At 43.3% G+C, this 21,752-nt stretch overlaps 1 long non-coding RNA gene across 1 annotated transcript in view; it reads left to right on the plus strand.

Moving 5' to 3' along the window:
- The first annotated feature begins 837 nt into the window (after positions 1 to 837).
- Positions 838 to 21,752, plus strand: part of LOC128325862 (uncharacterized) — a 32,449-nt gene continuing 11,534 nt past the window's right edge. Inside the window, exon 1 of the long non-coding RNA XR_008307691.1 lies at positions 838 to 909. This is a non-coding gene — a long non-coding RNA (uncharacterized LOC128325862). The remainder of the gene's footprint in view (positions 910 to 21,752) is intronic.

The following is a 21,752-nucleotide window of genomic DNA, read 5'->3' on the forward strand; positions in this document are numbered from 1 at the left end:
GGCATGAAGACATGTAAACATAATGGATTTTCTTCCTTAAATTAAGGCATCATCCTGAAAAGTAAATGGTAGCTTTGAAGAGAAGGTGGGGGGAGGAGGATTTCATTTCAGTGAATCAATTCATTGAGTGAACTCAATACCAGGAGAATGAATATACAAATTGCTGGTATATAATATCTGGACTGAAATTATTATTCCTCCTCATTTTCCTAAACCTGAAAATATTTCCAAATGCCCTAGAGAGTTTCATCACTTTGTGCAGTACAATGGAAGCCTCAAAAAATAACTACATGCTTAAAAGGAATGAAGTTCACAATTAATTCTTTTAAAGGAGCTGGCTCCAAAATGCAAAATATGGATGCAACATACCATCCATATTTTAATGTGGTAGTCTTCACATTGAATTAAACATATATATGATCCTGCCAAGTACAATTCATAGTCATGAGGCAACTACACAAGAATTGTGTGCAGCCATTGTAGAACAGACAGGGCATATCCAAAGGGACAATTTAAGAACTTGTTCTGCATAAGGTGCAGGCGCGTAACAACGATCGGGCAAGGGGAGACAGTTGTCTGGGGGCCCCACTGCCTGGAGGGGCCCCCCAGAGGCACCTCACGTGACTCCCCATTGCCCCCTGCCCAGCCCCAAGGCTCCTCAGCCACTTGCCCTGTTCGCCGTCTCTCCAGCTTGTTCTCCTGGCCGGCAATCGAGGCAGCAGACAAGCTGCCAAGAGCTCCTTTTCTCCCGCCTCTCAGCTGATCGGCGGGTGGGCGGGGCTTCCACGGAGGCCTCCGTGTAGGCCGCAGTGAAGCCTGAACTCCAGTAGGGCCCAAGCCAGCCAGGAAGGAGGAGGCAGCCAGAGAGGCCTCCACTGTTCTCTGCAGCAGAAGACCCCCTGCTGCCAGGTAGAGTGTGAACTCCTTTTTGTGGTTACCTTCCCCACCCCCCCCACCCGGATATATAGGCATCTGCTTGCCATAGGGCTTTGATATGGGGGGGAGGGACTGAGAAGTCTCTGAATATTTATTTTTAAACAGCTTGGAAAATTTGCTGGCTTAAAAAAAACTATCTAAAAAGTCCTATAAGTGGCTTGTTTCATGGCAGAAAATTACAAAAACTTCTGGAAGAAACAGTATTATATTTATTTTATTCATTCATTTATAAATGCACTTATGTTCAAGTTGTTTTGCAACCCAGAAGGTCTGAGTGAGAACTGTGAAGCATGTCTTCTGCTTTTATTTTATTTTATTTTATTTTTCTTGTGTGTGAACTGCTCCCCAATAACTTGCAGGGACTTCAGGGTAAATCTGGCCAACATGTGAATGCAGCACCTCTATTCCAGAGGACATGTGTGTTAAAGGGCTTTAAAAGCCTCCTGTGAAAAACCTCCTGGAATCAAACTTGACTGAATTTGTTCAGAATTCTGAGAAAACAAACATAGGCTCACCCTGCATGGTTGAAAGTCTCCTTGGCTAATCTGCAGCGAGGGGCGCATTTTAATCATTCATCTTTCTAGTGTGTTCTAGGCATTAAAAGTAAAACAAATGTATAGTACTCAATGTATATCTCTATATATTGTGACATGTGCGTGTGTGTATTCAGTGAAATGTATTTCCAGGCAGCATACTTATTTTGGAATATCAGACTTAAATCCTTGGGGGCCTGGGGTGTGCGGAGGCCCTGGACTTTGAGTGGGGGGGGGGCCATTTTAAAATCTTGTCTCTGGGCCCACTCCAACCTTGCTACGCCCCTGATAAGGTGACATGCCATTTGAATTATCCATGTTTTGGGCAGATGCCAATTGTCTTAACAACATTCATCGCAATGGGTAGCACCCACAGTGATGCTCATGAAAGGACTCCTGTGGTTGCAAGGTTCTCCACAGTTGCACTAACACTAGTGGAGGACTACTCTTCTCAGGGAGATATACAAGCTTGTGCAAAAGTTTGCCAGCATGTTACAAAACAATTACCTAGTGTTCAATTACCTAGTGTTACTAGTGTTGCACTACCACTAGTGGAGGATAAACCTTCTCAAGGACACAGACAAGGTTGTTCAAAAAGTTGTGCAATGTATTGTACAACAATTAGCTAGTGCACAATGTTGCAATACAACTCGTGCAGCATTCTTAGAGAGATAAATAAGTTTGTGCAAGAGGCTGTGCAACATGTCACACAACATGCACACGACAATTAGCAAGTGCACCATGTGCTGCTGATAGCACTAGTACAATATCTAGTCTGGAACGGAGACTGCTTTCTTAACACAACAACTTTGTGTTATGTTCTTATGTTAGTGCAACAACATTTAACACTAGCACAAAACTAATCTGGGTGCTGACCCATATTATTTTGGTCCTCTAGGATGTTTGTTCTTCCTTTGTTTTGGCTTAATTTTCTGAGAACTAATAAAGCTGTGCCACCATTGAGAACATGTTCTTGCAGCTCTTAGGGGAAGAATATGCAAGTTATAAATACTAATATGGGTTTGATTAACTGGTATCCCCAAACTAACTTAAAGGAAGAGATAATGGACTCATAATGGAGAGAGAATTTTAATTTCTTCCTGAATCAGCTGAAGAGGGAGAACATAGGAGAATGTCTCAGAGAAATACTCTGCTGGGGTTTTTTGTTATCACTAATTTGTTCTGCTAATGTCTAATGAATTTAAGACACATTGTTCCTTGTAATGTCTAACCACAAGTGGGGGGGGGGGCGGACTCTCCCACTCCTGTTGTTTTCAGTACGTGGAGAAATAAGGGATCTATTTGACAGGAAGAGAATATACTCAGCAGCACTGAGGCAGTTTCTGAAATCTCTGCAGAGAATCGAGGGCGTTGGCCTCCTTTCCCCACCTTCCCAGGATCAATTAATTTAAAAATTGTGTGGATAAGAAAATTGATTGGATGTACATGGTGCCTTCCCCACTCCAGTCCATAGCTAGTGGCAATAATACTAATACTGGACAGTCTGATATTACCAAGGCAGATAAAGGAGTAAGTAAGCTAGATAAATTGCCATTTTTACCCTCCTCTACTTTCCTGAATGTCATACAAACACTTTTCCTCTCCTGCTCCCTCTCCCTCTCATCTCAAATTCCCTAGCTGTTCTTTTAATTATCACTTTTCCATTCATCAAGTTACTGCTGTCATTTTCTTCATCATATTGCACTATTTTTAAGATTTAATTCTCCTAGGCGTTTTATATGTTTGTTTAGTTCATAGCATTTATCAGCTTCAGTCTTTGTTGTGCTACCTCAACAAACGCAGGTTATGGATTACTGTCATCAACATCTCCTTTTTCTTTTTTTGTTCTAAACACTTCCTGTCAATTCTGATTGTATATTTCTTACAGTGCTGTGTTGTTCTCCTGTCTCATCCTCTCTAAATGCTGACCAATGATTTCTTCTCCCTCACTTCCCATTCTGTGGCTATTACACTTGTCCATTCAATTGTAGCAGCCTGAATCACAGTGTTTAGCAAGGTCTCCTCGGCAGCCCTGTTCTTTTGTCTCACTAAGTGCATTACTTCTGCTTTGCTTAGATTGATAAAGCTGTGCTCTGCCCTTGATCTTTCCACCTTCAATGTTAGATTCCATTAGATGGCACTTGTAATTACATATTGACATCACTGCACTAAGATTGTTTTCTGATCCAGGGTGCAATTGTACCCCTTTGTATAAATATTTTCATTTATTTTGAGATAAAGAGCAAAGCATTTTAGAAAAAGTCCTGTTGTTAAAAGGAGCCTAATTGAAATAGTCAATTGATGAAAGCACTAAAAAAAAAGAGAGAGAGAGAACCATTATCTGTAGTTTACAGACTAAATATGAACAAAACTTCCTAGAAAATAGACCCAAACTTTCCCCCCACAGTCTCAACAGATAAGCAATCTGCAATTATTATTTGCAAAGTTGAACAATTCACTTAAAAAAAAAATTAAATGGCTCCCACTATTGACTCCAGGGCTTATTTAGTACAAATCAAAATGTTTTGTGTGCCTTACATTGGGGCATTGCTGGTACAGTTGGATCTGCTCCATTGCAAGCTGAACTTTTGTGAGGTTCAGGGTAGCAGTGTAAAGTAGTGGAATTCCATCAGAGTGGAATAGAGGCATGACCAGGTGGCAGCTGAGTGATGATTGAAAAAGAAAGCCAATCAGGTTAAGAGTCTGATGAGGAGTTTGAGAAGAGAATATGAAGGCCAGCCAAAGCTAGAGATGAGGGGCAAATCTACAGGAGTAAGAGGTTGGATCAAAGAGCAAAAAGGCATGACATGAGAGAATAAGTCTGTTCACACAACCATCAACATCAGGAAAGAAGGCCTTGTACCCTGGTGTGCACACTTGTGTGAACTCACAAAAATCCCTCCAACCCAGGTTGCTCAAAGCAATGTAGCCCAGCTTTTGTACCCTATTCTTGACCAAGGTAGGAGAAGACTAGAGCTCTCATACTTGCTTTTTTGGTCATGTGAATCTACTCACCTTTTCAGTCCACAGCAGGCCTGGAAACAATAGACAGCAATAAAGCAAGAACCTATACTTGCAGCAACTTCAGCTGGGCTGGGCCTTCTGCCTGCCTTTCTGTGGCCAGTTAGAGGGCAGCTGCTGATGTAATGAGGCTTTCTAGTCTACTGGCAGGGCAAAACGTGCTGAGAAGGCCTGTAAGGCCTTCAGGAGATTCTATGCTTAAAACTCCTGATCTCAGCAATGGATGCCTCACCTGACTTCCTCGTGGGTTTCCTGAGTTTGCTGACACAAACAGAGATTCTGATAATCTGTTGCTACTAGGGAAGAGCCCTCTAACCCCACCCCACCCCAAATATGGTTGTGTGAAAAGCCATATAGTGTAGAATAGGGAAGACCCTAGAAAACTGCAAGTGAAGAGCAAAAAGAAAAGGGTGCATAGGGAAAATATATGCAGAAGGAATTAGAGAATCCATGAACACAGCCTTACAGGTTGTTGTTCAGGTAATATTAGGTGTATTTACAGTTGGCTAGAACATGCAAAGTTCTAATCAGAGTCTCTGTTGGTGGAGCAGACCCATCTGTCTAAGCTGGAGGGTCTAGGTATTAACAGTGTATGACAGCATACCTCAAAGATCAATAGCCATTTCAGATTCTGGCATCCTGACTTTGAGGCTGTTCTCATGCGTAGCCAAGCCTGGGTTAGGCTGCATGTGAGAACCCTGGAAGCACTCTCTTAACCCGGGCTTCCTGCTTATGTGCGAGCTAAGGCTGCTTCCAGCCAGCCGCACACAGAGACGGGTGCCTAGAGCTCCTGTCTCCTGTGGAAATCCCCCAATGCATCATACATGTTGCACAATGCATTGTGTGATATGCGGAGGCTTGGACAGATCATCTGGCCATCTGGAGCAGTGTGTTGCACCATGCAGCACTGCTCATTTGGGGGGGGGGAGGTGAGTTTAACCAGCCTCTCCCCAACCCCGCCGCACACACCACACACCACACACCTGGTTGTGTGAAAGACTTGTGTGCTTGGGACATATCACCCAGCAAGTCTGTGGACAAGACACGTTCTCAAGTCATGTGATTCATGAGCCCTTTTGGTTAGCAAGTCTTATATTTGGCTGTTTCTCATAAACAAAAGCTGGGTTGGAGGAGTGGCCAGTCAGGCAGGGGTGGAGCCACCATTGGGCCAATGGGTTCAAAGAACCTGGGCCACGCCCAATAAGGGCCACACCTCGCGGCCCTGACATGCCCCCAGCATCTGACATCAGACATGGGGGTGCTGGTTTAGCTCCCAAGCGGGGGCCGTGTGGCCCCTTCAGGAGCTAAACTAAGGCTGGCACTGCATTCACAGCGCAGCCAGAAGCAGCCTAATTAGCTCCTGAAGGGGCCATGCAGCCCCTTCAGGAGTTAAAAGGCTGGTGCTGCATTTTCAGCATAGCCAGGAGTGGCTCTTCCCTGCAGAAGCAGCGCCAGCCTTAGTTTAGCTCCAAAAGGGGCCTCAAGGCTCCGTTCAGGAGCCAGATCACGACCCCCACGTCTGATATCAGACGCGGGGTACGGGGTCAGCAGAGCCGCACATGGGCCGCCAGTGGTTAGGCTTTGCACCTGCAGCCAGTCTCCAAACCCTGTGCACACTCCCAATAAATGGTCATCTGTTAGCAAAAATTGAAGAAGTAGGAGGGAATGTGATAGTGTCCTAGCCACAATCTAGGGAGGGTGGCTCTGGACAACCCACTTTGGGGCTATTCTTATGATCACAGAAATCGGGCTAGGAAAATCCTAGCCCAATTTTTGTGATCGTCAGAACCACCGGGCTCGCAGCTGAGTCCGGTGGTTCTGGAGCAGCTAACCCGCTCCTGTAGCCCGCCCCTTAGCCCGGGTTTGTGGAGCAAGCACTCCGCAAACCCAGGCTATTTGCTCATGAGTAGCTGTGGCGCGGCACTGCGGCACGGCTACTCACGAGTAGACCCCTGGCCGGGGGGCTTAAAAGCAGCCTCCCAGCTCGGGGGTCTTCCCAGTAAGCCCTGCGCACTCGCGCAGGGCATATTGGGGCTTCCAGGGGCCACACGGCCCCCGAGCTCCCCAGCCCCCACCAGCTCCGTCTTGGAGCCGGCCATTGTGTGGGCGGCTGATCCGGCCGCCCAGGGCTCCCTGCCCGCTCGTGTGCGGGGAGAGCGGGCTTAGCCCGCTCTTCCCACTCACCACTAGGAACATGGTCTCACTGATCGTGAGACCCAGTCCATTGTGTATCTAGCGTTGTATTTAGGGTGGAGGGAAAGCTTGTCCCACATTGGCCTACCCAGCTCACAGCTAGCAACAATCACTTCCCCTCCTTCCTACTCAATTGTTACTGACACATGACCATTTCTCAGGAGTGTGTACAGGGCTTGGAGCCTGGATGGACACTCCCACCCAGCTGTCAGATGTAGGAACCAGCCCATTATCTATTTGCATTAAACTCCTGAATGTATATTCATGCACGGAAAATCACTCCTGGGAGATCTTAGTTTTGAAGTGTTTGATTTTAGTTCATTTTAACTTTAAGCATATTTCTGGCAGGCAAGGATTCCTGCAAGAGTTCAAAGAGCAGTCAAGACCTAATGCCACTTCAACTGATGCCTAGCAAGGACTAATTTATCCCATTTTGCAAATGGAAAATGTCTAACTATGAATAAAAGATGTGTGCTTAAGAAGAAAAAATGTCTATGAATAAAACTGGACAAAATTTTACCTGTAGCATTTTTCTGATAACATTTCCAAAGCCATTTGCAGACTGAAGCTGTTTGTAGGCCAAATGTTTCAATAGGCCAGGGTGAATCAGAAGCTTAAAGTAGGTTGTTTAGAACTTTCTTTCATTTGATTTCAGTGTATGCCATTTTAATATAGGTGGGATATTAAGCTAAACTGCAGCTACTCACCCCACCCCCGTGCCCCCCGCCACCCTTGACTATCCCTATCTAGTTACTAACAATGTCATAAAATAAAACTTAACACAAATTGGTAGAAAGACATCTACTGATTAGATTAGACTGGATACTTGTGATACTTTTTTTGTTTCCAAAATGTGGGTTTTATTTATTTTTTCATATACTGCTTTTTCAACAAAAAAGGTTATCTAGGCAGTTTACACAGAAAAAATAAGAATAATGAGAAGATGGTTTTTTTCTGCCCAAAACTACAGTCTAGGATGAAACACATGGTAGACACCAGCAATAGTCACTAGATTTTTTTTAAAAAAAGATTTATGTCCTGCTTTTCCTCCGAGGAGCTCAGAGCAGTGTACATGCTTATTTTTATCCTCACAACAACCCTGTGACATAGGTTAGGCTGAGAGATACATGACTGGCCCAGAGTCACCCAGTGAGTTTCATGGTTGAATGGAGATTCGAACTCAGGTCTTCCCAGTTCTAGTCCAACACTCTAACCACTACATTATGCTGGCTCTCACACTGGGGTTGAACAGGGTGAGTTGCTCTCTCCCTGTTAAATAGACTCACCACTTCAAAAGGTGCCTCTTTGTCTAGTTAGCAGGGGTAAAGGGTTAGGCTTAGGGTTAGAGGTTTTGCCCCTCTTCACCCACTCACCAAGGTATATGAAAGCTGTACTCTGCATTACACAGTGGTGGGCTCTCCTTCACCAGAGATTTTAAAAAAGCATTGTTTCCTGTACCAAGTAGGTGTTAGACTAGAAGTCCTCCAAGGTACCTTCAAGTTCTAAAATTCAATGATTTTATGCAGCTGTGAATGGGTAAAGGGAATTGTTTTCACCACTTTCCACATGTCTTGTTTATGTTATTGAAGTACAATAAATTAGAGGTGTGCAGAACTGGTTTGAACGGAACTCGATTTGACTGGTTTGAACTCGAACCGAACTGGCCTCAAAAAAGGGTGGCTAGTCTGAGTTAGAAATGAACTGGGCTCAGTCAGTTATGGACCCGTTCAATCCAGTTCAAGGGGATTTGCTTATAAAGGGCAATCCAGTGAAGATTCCCCTTTACAAACAAAGGAGAAGCCTGCCTTTAAAAGCCTTCTAAAGGCAGCTGGAGGCGGCAAGAATGCACCCAGGGGCATAACTATAATAGGGCAAGGGGAGACAGTTGTCTGGGGGCCCACTGCCTTGTGGGGGGGGGCAGAGGCAAGTCACATGACTGACTCCCCCAGCAGAGCACCCACCCGGGCTTCCTTCATTTGTATTCATCCTCCAAAATTGATGTGAATGTTAAGACCTGGAGCTACCAGAAGAGAATGTCTTTCTCTAGTGCCATTATGCTTTTTGTTACCACTCTTCAGCCTCATTTAAGATTTTTTTACTTCATGAGCTGAGCTTCAGTGGTGGGGGGCATTTTAAAATCTTGTCTCTGGGCCCACTCCAACCTTGCTACGCCCCTGAATGCACCTTACTGGCAGCGGCAGTGGCAGCTCCTCTAAACCTTGGTGCTCCATCCAGCAGCACGGCCCTCACGGCAGAGGTGCAGTTCCGGCCTCCACACAAGCGCATGTGCAGAGGTCATGCAAATGGCTTCCATGCATGCACGGAGGCCAGAACCATGCTGCCACCACACAGGTCATGTTGCTTGGGGGGTGCCAGGGGTTTAGAGGAGCTAGCACCGGACCCCCACCAGATTCCCCTTCAATGCAGTTCAATCAAACGGACTGAACTGCCAGTCAGTTTGACCGAACTGGTTTGCAGACCGGTGGTTCAGTTATAATTCAGTTAACCCTAACCAAACTGCAAAAAACTATTCCATTTACACCCTACAATAAATTTTGGGTCTATCATCAGCAAAATGGCACCTGCAGCTAGAATTCTGTTGATGGAAGTGTATGTTTCATTCACATTATTACTTCTGTATTTGGAGGGCTTGCCATTTAGGTATATTCTTTCTGCTTACTTGCTGTGGCTTTTCATGATTCAGTTTATTATTCATTAATCCAGTACATTTCTATTCAGCTCCTGGTAATTTTGTCCTATGCATTACTATAGCATATTCTGTTTTTCTGTCACCTATCCAAAGTGCAACTCAATCAAAAACAGACTCATTTAATGAATTACTGTTTCTACTTTTTGTTTTCTGTGTAAGCTATTATATATTTAGCATCTTGGTTTTCCACATCTTGAATGTTTTAATTACTGCTCAAATTCACGGCTTCCAATTTGCAGACAAATAAATTGCTGCTTGACCTATGTAACCTCCTTTCTGTTGTATACAAGAACCAAACCTGAATATTGGATTCTGCCTTTTATTGGCAAATAACATGATGAGGAAAATTCCTCCAAATAGACCCATTGAAATTAAAAAGGATAAGTTAGGCAATGTTAACTTGAATAATACTTCAAACAATCTTCTTTATTTCAGCTGGTGAATAACACACCCTGCAAGGGTATGTCAGTCCAGGAATGTTATGTGTATGATAGTTGCAACAACTGTCAAATGCAAACACTGTTCAATATTATGCAAGAGTAAGCCCATAGGAAATCAGAGCCTTGCTCTTGTGTAACATCATTTGCATCATTGTTTCATTTGTGCAACTTGCAGACTGGGCTAACATATGCTTGTTTGGTATGTTAGCCACTATTATTAATTTCTTGTTATAGTGGAGGCCCTTTTTAATGGAAGGATGTATATACATATACAAATATATATACAAGCTTACCTCACAATCTGTGGACTCACCATACACAATTTCACGTATCTGCCATCAGGTAATAGACACCTGACTTTGGCATATGTGTGGAGGAAATGGCCAAAAGGGGGTTAGTTCCATGCATCTGCGGGTCGAGGGTGGCCGGAAATGGCCACAGAGGTGATTTCTGGCCACCATTTTGAGCATGGGAGCCGTTTTATGGCACATTCGTAAAACAAAAAACCTGTGCTTTTCAACCAAATTTGGGGGTGTTTTGGACTTGCGAGATGTCATCCTTGGACTCCTGAAAGCCTGTAGAGCACAGTAGGGCACATTATTTGGCCCATTCTAGTGTTTGAGGGGCAATTTGGAGGGGTGGGGGGTTGAGTCTTAACCTCTGCAACTTAACTTAACCTCTGCAATCCCATATACTCAATAATTCATTATCTGCATTTTTGTTACCTGTGGTAATCTGTGGGAACGGAATGCCTGAGGATAATGAGGTACTCCTGTATATATGTGTCATCCATCAGTACTATATTATAATGACCCAGTAGCACTGATATAATTTCCTAATGCAGTCATGTTATTGTAGTGTAACAATATTCCTTGTGAGAAAGACAGCTTCTATGTAGAGAAGGGAATGCTATGCTGGTATTCATCTTAGCTCAGGAATATGAGTAACATGAATTTAACATGCCTGGCATTGACTGCTTTTCACCAAAATGAGCTTTAACAAACCATTCTTGTTTGTCAAACATTTGTTCTTTGGAAGATTCTTTGGTACCTTTTCTTATTGGGAAACTTCCATTACTATACAATTTTGTTATTGGAAAGTAGCATCACACCTTTATGCCAGAAGCAAGATTCCAAGTAAGATGTCAGAATTACATATTAAGTTCAATATTTATCTGTATGATATCTATGAATAGTGTTTATGTGCTGAAATCTAGCCTATTTTATGTTAACCCTGGAAAAACACAAAAACTGTTGAAGTACTGGGATCCCGCCACACTCTGTTGAAGAAAAGGGATCCCAGTTGTCCTATGTGTGGCAAAGATTAGCTAGAAGTGCTACAGGTGCATAATAAGACTATTTTTCTGCTTTCTCTGCTCTGAATGTGCTGTCCCCTGTTGCTGCGAAGGATTCAGGACCTCTGTCATCCATGAGCTGAAATTGGGACAATCAAGTGATTTGCACTTGATTTGGAGGGGAGTCACACAGAATTCTGACATTCCACATTATTTCCATCTCAGTGCCTACCACAGCTGTGCTAGTGCAGCAAGTGATATGTTTAGGTAGTTAAAACCAACTTTCCTGCTCAGAAAAAGCATGGGATACTGCTCTCCCAGGACTGAACCACTTCAAAGTACAGGTATAGAATTGCACTTATTAAAAGTTCTGAATGTTTAGGATAATGTGAATTGCTCTTTTAAAACTAGGAAGTGTACATGTTTCACATACAATCTTTGTAGGGAGTGCCACAACAAAAGGAAAAAGAGTATTGTGAAATGCAGTGAGAACACATCATGCCGTAGTGTGATCTTTTGGGGATCAATAGCTCTAACTCTGGTTTGGAGACGTATCCAAGTGACCAAGAAGAGAACCCTCTACAAGTGGCCACAGATATTTATAAGAGAGGGGAGTTAAAAACAAACAAACACAGATCGTACCACAGAAGGGCTAATCTAATGTGACGGGGTGGGATGTAAAGCCATTTTCCTGAGGACGATTTGATCCCCTCACCCTCCACAGCCACTATTTTAAAATTTAAAGAGGTGGGAATAATGCATTAATGACAATAATGCATTTCTTGTCTTGTTCACCTTGTAACCATAGCCATCCTTATATTTTGAATCTGAATCAAGAATGGAACTGATTTTACTAGTGGTCAATGTTAACAGGTTTACCCAAAATATAGTGCTGGAAACTGAGAACAGAAAAGCAGTAAAACAGAATTGAAACTTAGTTCATCCTAGTTTCCACTATTTAGTTTTCCTTTTTCATACACAGTAAGCAACAGAGGTACCATGACCTTTCATTAAGCTGCTGAAAATCACACCCCCATCATTAGTTTTCACCCTCAGCTTTCAAGTTGAGTATCTCATGATGCATGGATCACTTCCATCACTTTGTGAGTAGCAACCCTGTGGTTTGCATAATGCGTACACCAGCTCCAACTTCAACAGGTTTCCTATCCAGGCTGTTAATTTAGGAGATTGACAGAGCTAAAGATATAATTCATGCAGTCAAAGGTGCCAGTTTCATGTCTGGATAGCAACCTGCAAACCTCCCCAGATGCAGAGGGTTCATGTACCAGTATACAAGACAGCAAATTCTATGTTACTTTTCCCCCTATGCACTAATATGCTTTACACATTTTTTTAAAAACAGCATTCACCACAAAGCTTGACAGGTGCGCTACAAAAGTGTTAATTCCATATCTTTTGTTTTACAGTTCTCTTCATGTTAATCAAAAGGTCCGGCATTGCCCTAGTGATTAACATTCCAATTTTGTACAGTAATAACAGCATTCCAGTGCTTTAAAGAAGCAGTAATATGTTACCAATTCAGCCAAGACGGTACTAAAACAGTAACCCATTTTATATACCCCCAGTAGGGACTCAAGGCTTCTGCAGCAGTGGCTCAGGACTTCTGTGTGAAGCTAAATGCTTCCTACTCCATGTACTTTTACCCCTGCTAACTGGGCAAAGGAACACTGTTTTAATGTGGTAATTCTCTTTATTTAGCAGAGGGAGAGCAACAGGTCTTATCCACCCCCAGCACAGTACCCCTCCAGTGACTGTTGCTGGTGTCTATCTTTATAGATTGTGAGCCCTTTGGGGACAGGGATCTATCTTATTTAATTTCTATCTGTTATCTATGTAAACCACTTAGGAAACTTTTTGTTGAAAAGCAGTATATAAATATCTGTTGTTTTGTTGTTGTCGCTTCTCAAGCTGCAGAATCTTGCCACCCACTGCTACTGCAGTGACGGTAGGGAAAGAATGGCAGTTCAGTCCCCAAATAGCAAAGCAAAACCAGTTTGGTGAGAAAGCAGCAAAGCAAGAGGTCTTGAGACAGTTCTTTAGTACTGAAGAACTACAAGGATTAATTAAAGAAAAGGTTACAAACAAGTGTGAAAAAGCCTGCTGCTTAGTTTCAGCTGCAGCTCATGGTCGAAGAGAGAGACCAAACACAAACATCCATCTCTGGAGAGACAAAATGGAGACTAACACTGGAAGAACAAAGGGGGAGGAGTCCAGCACTTTTATCCCTGACCCTAACCGCCCCCCGCCCACCAGCGGTCACTATGAGACATTGCAGCTGAGAGCTGATTCTGTCAGGGTCCTAGCTCCAACAGTGACATTGGAAGCAGCCCACTAAAGTGCTTTGCCCAGTATCCCTCAGACATGGAACCAGACCTGCTTTGAGTTTAGAAATACAATTACTGGTCATAAGAAGAGGGTCTTTAGATTCTGGGGAAACAGAACAAGATGATCCTTCTAGCCCTCTTCTAATGCCAATTTTAGATTAGTCAATCAGTCATCTTTATTTTGGTCATTGTTAAATTAGTGCCCGAGTCCACAGATGGGCTGCATTCCTACAGTTGTGAGTGAGGATTCTGCACATTTGCCTGTCAAAGAGATGACTGCCAATGGGTTGGGGGGAATCAGGAGACAGAGCACATTTAAAGGGGGGGAAACTGAGAAACATTGCTTTAAGTATCTGCTTCTTGGCCTGAAATTCAATACTACCTTAAATAATCTGTCAATTCAACCTTGTCCAACATTGCCCAAGATACTCATATTTTAAGGCAGAGGATCTAGCAGTGCCCATAGTCTACTTTTGTGATATGTTCCAGATGTTAATTTGAAAAAGTGTTCTGATTGCTCTGAAAGCATACTCACCAAGAGAAAGGCAGTTAGTTTCTAAAATGATTTGTATTTGAACCATGAGGAAATGCACAGCAGATGCACTGTCTTTAATAAAACACATATACAGGCATTTAAATCACTTGCAGTACAGTTATTTCTTGGTGGAATTACCATTTATGTCTTGATGTAAAACAGATGGTGGGAGTCTTGGGTTAATGGGTTTTGCCCATTAAAAAAAGTTTGTTCATGCAGTAAGGAGAATGTGTTCAAAAGAAAAGAAAAAAGAAAAGAAAAGGGTTTTGTTTTGTTTGTTTCTTCCATAGACATCAAAAGCAGAGAGGATGTGGATAACTTAACTTCATGTAATTCTCATTGCAAAGAGGAAAATACAGGTAATGTGCTAGTAATCTGAGAGAGATTCCTGCCTTTAACCTTGGAGAAGCTGCTGACAGTCTATGTAGACAATATTGAGCTAGATGGACCAATGGTATGACTCGGTATATGGCAGCTTTCTGTGTTCCTATGTAATTTTTTTGACTATACAAAACTTCCTTTGTCCCAAAGAAGAGGCACTAGTCTTAAGGAGTTTTAAAAACATTATTACGACAGATGAGCTGTATGTGGAGGTAAGGCTGTATATGGCAAGGATCCCTACAGGGGTGAGATACACAGAGGGCAGGTCTTGCCCCTTATCACAATAGTATCACCAAGTGAAGCACTTTACTTTTTTGCCATGCGAATGAATGGCAACCATTCATTTATATAAGAAAAAATAAGAGTGTATTTCGGGAGCACACCACTAGAATGGAGGCAAAGTCTGCTCCCTGCCCCGATGATCTTAACCACTGAGAACCAAGCCTGGACCTGTCTCCATAATCTTGCCCCTTCAATGGCTCTGGGTTTTTGTTTTTGTTTTAGGTTGGTCTGCACATGCAGTAGAAAGAGGTAGAATGCCAAGATGCACCACTGCAGGTGGGGCATATAATTTATGAAGGCTCCTCTATGTTAAAAGCCCCTTACAAACAGAAAACCAGCACAGCTGGCTATAGGCTGGACTAGAATTTACCTCCTTAATGCTGTTGGGTGTTTCAACAGGGTGGAGTGTTCAAAAGTGGTATTGTTCACCTGTCATAGTAGGAAGTGGTACAGCCCCTTTGACACCAATGTTTTGTTGCTAGCTGTGCATATTCTGCCCAGCTCCCAGGCACCTCCCTGTTCGCAGTTGCATCTCCAGGCTTGGAGATTGCACTTTGGATATGCTCAGGAGCTTCACAGCAACGTGAGCTCTCAGTTTATGTTACACATGGAGACAGGTCACGTAGCTGACAATGGGCTAGTCGCCCCTAGATTTGGCTGAAAACACAGCAATTGGAACAGGGATCGGATGCAAGCACCCTCCCTATGTGGGAGCGCCCCCATCTAAGTAGACTCAAGGAGTTAACTAACTCTGGTTAGTTCTCAACCAAGGCCACTGCACTTAGAGTAAACTGCCTCACTCCCCTCTCGTTTCACATGCCAAGCAGACGATTATACCAAGCAGGAAGAAAAGTAGATAAGGTGGTGAAGTAATGGTCTCCCCATCATAAAGGAGATGAGTCAGTGACATAGACCTAGAGGTGTATTTTATTGAAATTATTGATAGGATTACTAGAGAGCCTGTATAGGCACAGATACTCTTTTGCACACCTGCATATTCTGATTTTTATCACGATCAGCCTTGCACACAGAAGGCAATCCCCACACTGTCACACCAGGAAAAGAGCGATCAAACACAATGCATTCCATGCAGGTCCAGCCTGACACTTCTAATCAGCAGGAAAGGGTAAGAAGAATTTGACCCCAAGGCTTGTTTTGGGATATAAGTATCTCCATTTTCACCATTCAGTGTGTTCCCCTGTGCCTCTCATTCGGGACTCCAACCAACACTACAAGAAGTGTTCCCCTGTGCATTGCACTTGGAACTCCAACAAGTGATCTTCATGCTCCCTCGTATGCTATTCTTGGGACTCCACTGAGCACTTCTTTTGCTCTCTTGCACCCTGAAAAGAGCTTGAAATCACTACCAGCTTGGGCGATCTACTGTCCATCCGCCATTACTACTGGGGGTGCTCAGTTTTTCATGCCATCACCGAGATCGGTCCTTTTGCTAATCCATCAAGCTTGCCTCACACCCATAGGAAGCTGGACCCATGGAGAAACCCTTCTTGTGGGTATCTCTGCCTCTGCTAATCTCCACAACCCTCCTACTTCCCTACCTGTGCCTCTCACAGGGTAGAAAATGTAACACTGATTTTCAAAAAGGGATCCAGGGGCAATCCAGGAAATTACAGGCCGGTTAGTTTAATGTCCGTTCCAGGCAAATTGATGGAAAGCATCCTCAAGGATAAAATTGTAAAGCACATAGAAGAGAGAACCAGCATGTCTTTTGCAAAGGTAAATCTTGCCTCACAAACCTTTTGCAGTTCTTTGAAAAGGTGCAGAAGAGGGCAACCAAGATGATCAGGGGCCTGGAGCACCTTCCTTATAAGGCAAGACTACAGCACCTGGGGCTATTTAGTTTAGAAAAAAGACAGCTGCGGGGAGACATGATAGAGTTCTATAAGATCAAGCATGGTGTGGAGAAAGTGGATAGAGAGAAATTCTTCTCCCTCTCACATAACACTAGAACCCTCTCACTAGAACACTAGAACCAAGGGTCATCCCATGAAATTGATTGCCAGGAAATGTAGGACCAACCAACGGAAGTACTTTTTCACACAACACATAATCAACTTGTGGAATTCTCTGCCACAGGATGTGGTGACAGCCAACAACCTGGATGGCTTTAAGAGGGGTTTGGATAACTTCATGGAGGAGAGGTCTATCAATGGTTACTAGTCAGAGGGTTATAGGCCACCTCCAGCCTCAAAGGCAGGATACCTCTGAGTACCAGTTGCAGGGGAGTCACAGCAGGAGGGAGGGCTTGCCCTCAACTCCTGCCTGTAGGCTTCCAGTGGCATCTGGTGGGCCACTGTGTGAATCAGGATGCTGGACTAGATGGGCCTTGGGCCTGATCCAGCAGGGCTGTTCTTATGTTCTGATGTACCATGCTAAGGAACAAGATTCTGCAGCCAAGAAGTCTCGTCATACAGATCAGGTGAAGGTGAACACTTGCCCTGCTCTTGGGCCCATCTATCTCTTCCTTATATCTAACCTCTTAGGCCTCTTTCTTTTGCCCGCCTGGGATCTTACACAATTAGACTAAGCTAAAATGCCTCACTGCAGTTGATTCATTCAGAAATGTATTTTTATGAGACTTTAAGCCAAAGCACTACATTGTAGTTAAAAGTATTTTTGATAGAAATATCAGTCTAACCACATTTCTCTCTCTTTGTACCTCTCCCTACAATAAAAACCTTTTTGTTTTGAAACAATATCCTGTCTTAATCCAGTCATTTCTTGAGTCCAAATGTTTGCACAAATTAAAACTGGTGGAACTGCCCCCCATACGAGCTAATTCCCCCACAAACAAAGCCTAAATATGGGGTGCTGGCCAAACACCCCAGGGCAGTCCCATTAACATCTCCTCTATGCTGCTTCATGCAGAGAACCAGCCTCTGGGCTAGTTTGGATGATAGTCTGAACTGTCAAAAGCATGAAATGGAGAAACATGGGTGCACACACCTCCCCCCCCCCACATATACACCTGGCATAGCCACGTACCACCTCCAGATAGTTGGAGGGAGGAGTTTGACTAACCCAAATCATAACAGAGCCAGCACGAGCAGTAAAAATTGAGCCCATTAAAGAGTAGCTTGACACAGTTGTTGAAGATCCAAAAGCAAGTAAGCCTTATTGGATTGTTACATTCTTGGATAGAAAGCCAGTATTCCTGGGCTTTCTGTCTTCATTGTACAGAGGAGGGAGAGGGAGAAGCCACATGGCTAATGAAGTCTGCAGCAGAGCAGAGACAAGAGGCAGTCTGGAAGCAAGAAGGGCAGAATGAGAGAACCTGAAACATAACTCAGTCAACCATTCATAGATAAACAGATCAGAGAGAGAGAGAACAAAAATGAAATTAAGAGGAAGACCTTTCCTCACTGTCACTACTCCTAATTCCCCTAGTGGTCACTAGGATTAAAAATGCCAAGAGTTGATGCTCCTGGAGTTTGATCTCCAACACAGATTGCATGGGGGAGTTCATCAGAACCACCCTAAACATGCAAATTAACTACCATATTAATAATTCAATTTGTGTGCAATTAGACAATGGCACGCTCGGTGGGTGGGGGTGGGAAGATGTGCATGCTCATGTTCCTCTGCCACATGCTTACAACAACTCGTTCAGAGCATTGTCCAAATCAGCCTTAGTCATACTAGAATGTGATTGGTATGTTGGGAGCTTGCTTTTCTAGATACCTACTAGATAAATAGAAACTTGTGTTTTGGGCGGTATACCAATATGTTGAATAAATAAATAAATATAGTCCATTACCATGAAACATAGATAGTTGGGATGCTCCTTTGCACAAACAGCTTAACAAAAGAGCATTATGAAATAAGAGTTGCACCACAAGCTTTCTGTGCAATGTTTTCTTATCATTATTATTCTGGCACTCCATCCATTTTCCTTTCCATTCCAAACATTACCACTACAGCTCAGATGCTCTTAAGGGTAAACATGATACGTTGCTGTAAATAGCCATAACTTCATCAAACTATGAAATTATACAGATTTTTACCATGTAAAAACTGGATCTATTATTTGTAAGACACATTAAGGAAAACATAAAATAGAAAAGCCAGGAGCTAAAATAAAAACAGAAATGCTCATTCTAAACAATGACATTAAGTTTTTATGTCACTCTTTGCAAAGAAGGCATTCACATACATAAGCTCGTAGCAATCTGACAGTATGGGCATTGGGAAGTGGGGAGAGAGTATTTATAGCATTATGTCCCATAATATTACACTAAGTATTGGTGCATGGAGAGGAGAAATAAATATAAACTCTGCATATCCAAGTACATCAGTACATTGCATAAGAACCTATAAGAGGAGCCCTTTTGGATCAGACTATGAATATATCAAGCATACTGTTTCCCACAGCGGCCAACAAGATAAATATTAATAAATAAAAAGATGTCTGTGGGAAGCTCACAAGCCAGGCATGGAGGCAAGCACCCTCTCCCTCTGTTGCTCCCCAGCAACCGGTATTCAGAGGTATATGCTTCTGAAGCATGCAAGTTTCATATAGCCATCATGATCAGCAGGCATTTATTGGTTTAGTGCTGTATTTGTAGTATTTATGAGGATTTATTTATCTTCAGGGATTGTTTCCAATCCCTTTTCCAAGTCATCACAGCTAGTGGCCATCCCTACATCATAGAGTACGAGAGTCCAAAAACTTAATTATGTGTCATCAGAGGCTCTCTTACGCCAGGACTTTGGAGCTGAAGTCCAGGACCTCCACACACCTTGGGGGCCACCAAATCCTCTTTAGCCTGTCCTGGGCAGTCTGGCTGCTGCTGGCCTGCACTGTGCCAGGCAGACGAGTGTGATTGTGACCTGTGCCAGGTGCTTTAGAGACTGAGGGAGGAGTGGGGAAAGAAATATGTGGGGTGGGAGTGTGTTAAGGTGTGTGTTGAAATGTTTCTCTACTGCTTATTTGCATCAATGGTCCTGTTTTATATTCTTACATGATTCCTGTGAGTTCCATTGCTGTTTGTGCCCTCAAGGACCCTCATGTTAAAAATATTGTGTGTGTGTAGAGGGGGATGATGCTTAATTTGTGGGGGGGGGGCTCCAAATGTCCAGGCTTCAAAAGGACCGAAGTGCATCTCTGTGTGTTGTGTAAAGTACTCCCTTTTGTCTGTCCTGAATTTCCTGCCAGACAGTTTCACTGGCTATAAGAATAAAGGGGGGGGGCTTTCATTTACTTACCCCATATGATGCATAACTTCATAAACCTCTGTTTTCATTTCTGTAACCTCCTCTTTCCCTGAAAATGCTATGTTCCTCCTGAAAACACGGCTCTTGACTTATTTATGTTCACGGGCCTCAGGGGCATGTTTTGTGTGGCACAGAGTGCTGCTGGGAGTAGGGAAGGTCATCACAATTCTCCGTTCCCATGTGGGTGCTGCTAGTGCTGTTAAACCCATGAACGGCACTAATACTTCACTAGTCACACATAGACCCAAGAAAATGTGCTCCAGCTAACCCAGAATATTCCATAGCTATATTTTCTCTGGCTGACCATGAAATGAACAAAGAAATGACAATGTGGCTGATTTACATATGTGCCTGCTACCATCAAGTGCTGAGCTGCAGGTTTGAATGTTTCACCACAACAGATCTAATACGCCAGGGGAGAACTTTTGTGTCACCTGTTATCACCTCATGCACAATACTTTTCAACTGGAGATGGTTCATACATGCAGCTGCCAGCCAGTAAATGCTGAGTAATCAGCATTTAGTATTCAAGTAATATGCATGCATGTGTTAACTCAGCTCCATAAAAGCATTTGGCTTGGATCCAGAGAACCCTTTGTGTGTGTGGAAGGCATTTCTGCTTATACAAGTGGTGGGCCTCCAATTTCTACAAGTTCCCTCTTCTCCCAGCTACAGCCTCCAGTACAATATTGTAGGGGTAAGCATGAAATGCATTTTACATTCCATTCTGAGCTTGGAATGGCACGCAAAATGCACAAAACATTCTGTCAGAAAAACTGGGCAAGCTGGTTGTTCCATCAGAATGACCCCGGTCTGTTGGAATGCCCTGACCCTGTTCTGGGTGGCATTCTGGATTCCAAAATGGTGCTTGGAACGGGGTTAGAACGTCCCACCTTGGAACAGGTCATTCTGTTCCAAGCTCGGAACAGACCCCTCTTTTTAGGTTTGTTCTGTTCTGAGCTCAGAACACTTGGAACAGTTCATTGCGAGACAGAACATCCCAACCATGAAACGTTCAGCACACCCCTACAATATTGTGTGTCTTTTTGGAGTGTTCCCCTCAGGATATTTGGGGGAAGCATAAGAGGAAAAGGAGAGGAGAGCTGGACTTGTGGTAGCAAGCATGAATTGTCTCCTTTGCTAAGCAGGGCCCATCCTGGTTTGCATTTGAATGGGTGACTACATGTGAGCACTGTAAGATATTCCCCTTAGGGAACTGAGCTACTCTAGGAAGAGCACCTGCATGCTTGCATGCAGAAGGTTCCAGGTTCCCTCCCTGGCATCTCTAGATAGGGCTGAGAAAGACTCCTGCCTGTTACCTTGGAGAAGCCACTGCCAGCCTGTATAGAAAATACTGAGCTAGATGGACCAATTGTCTGACTCAGCAGAAAGCAGCTTCCTATGTTCCTATAAGAGGTTAAGAAGAAAGGGAAAATCCTCTGTTGTATGAATGGAAGTTCTCTGATCTCTGGATTGAAGCCACTACAGTTTTGTGTCTTTCCATGCCAAGTGGCCATTTTGTATTGTAGTCACTGAACCCAATAAAAACAAAGTGCTTTCAACATTCTAGTACTACTGTTAGTAAGAAGTATTAATCATAACTTATAAAATGTCATTATTAGAAAACACCTTAAGACCCTCACTACATAGACCTGTGTGTCAAAATGAGAAAAAAGACATAAAACAGTTTCCATTATTGCTGGTTTTTAATTAGCAATTCAAAACTTGAGTCTTTTTTTTTAATACTCTTCTAAATCCCAGGGGCAAAGTCTATTATCCCAAATGGATTTTTCATAGTAATGCTAAATTGAGCATCACAAATGTGTCGTACACTAATTTAGCTCAAT

This window comes from Hemicordylus capensis, chromosome 5, assembly GCF_027244095.1.
Source record: "Hemicordylus capensis ecotype Gifberg chromosome 5, rHemCap1.1.pri, whole genome shotgun sequence".
NCBI lineage: Eukaryota > Metazoa > Chordata > Lepidosauria > Squamata > Cordylidae > Hemicordylus > Hemicordylus capensis.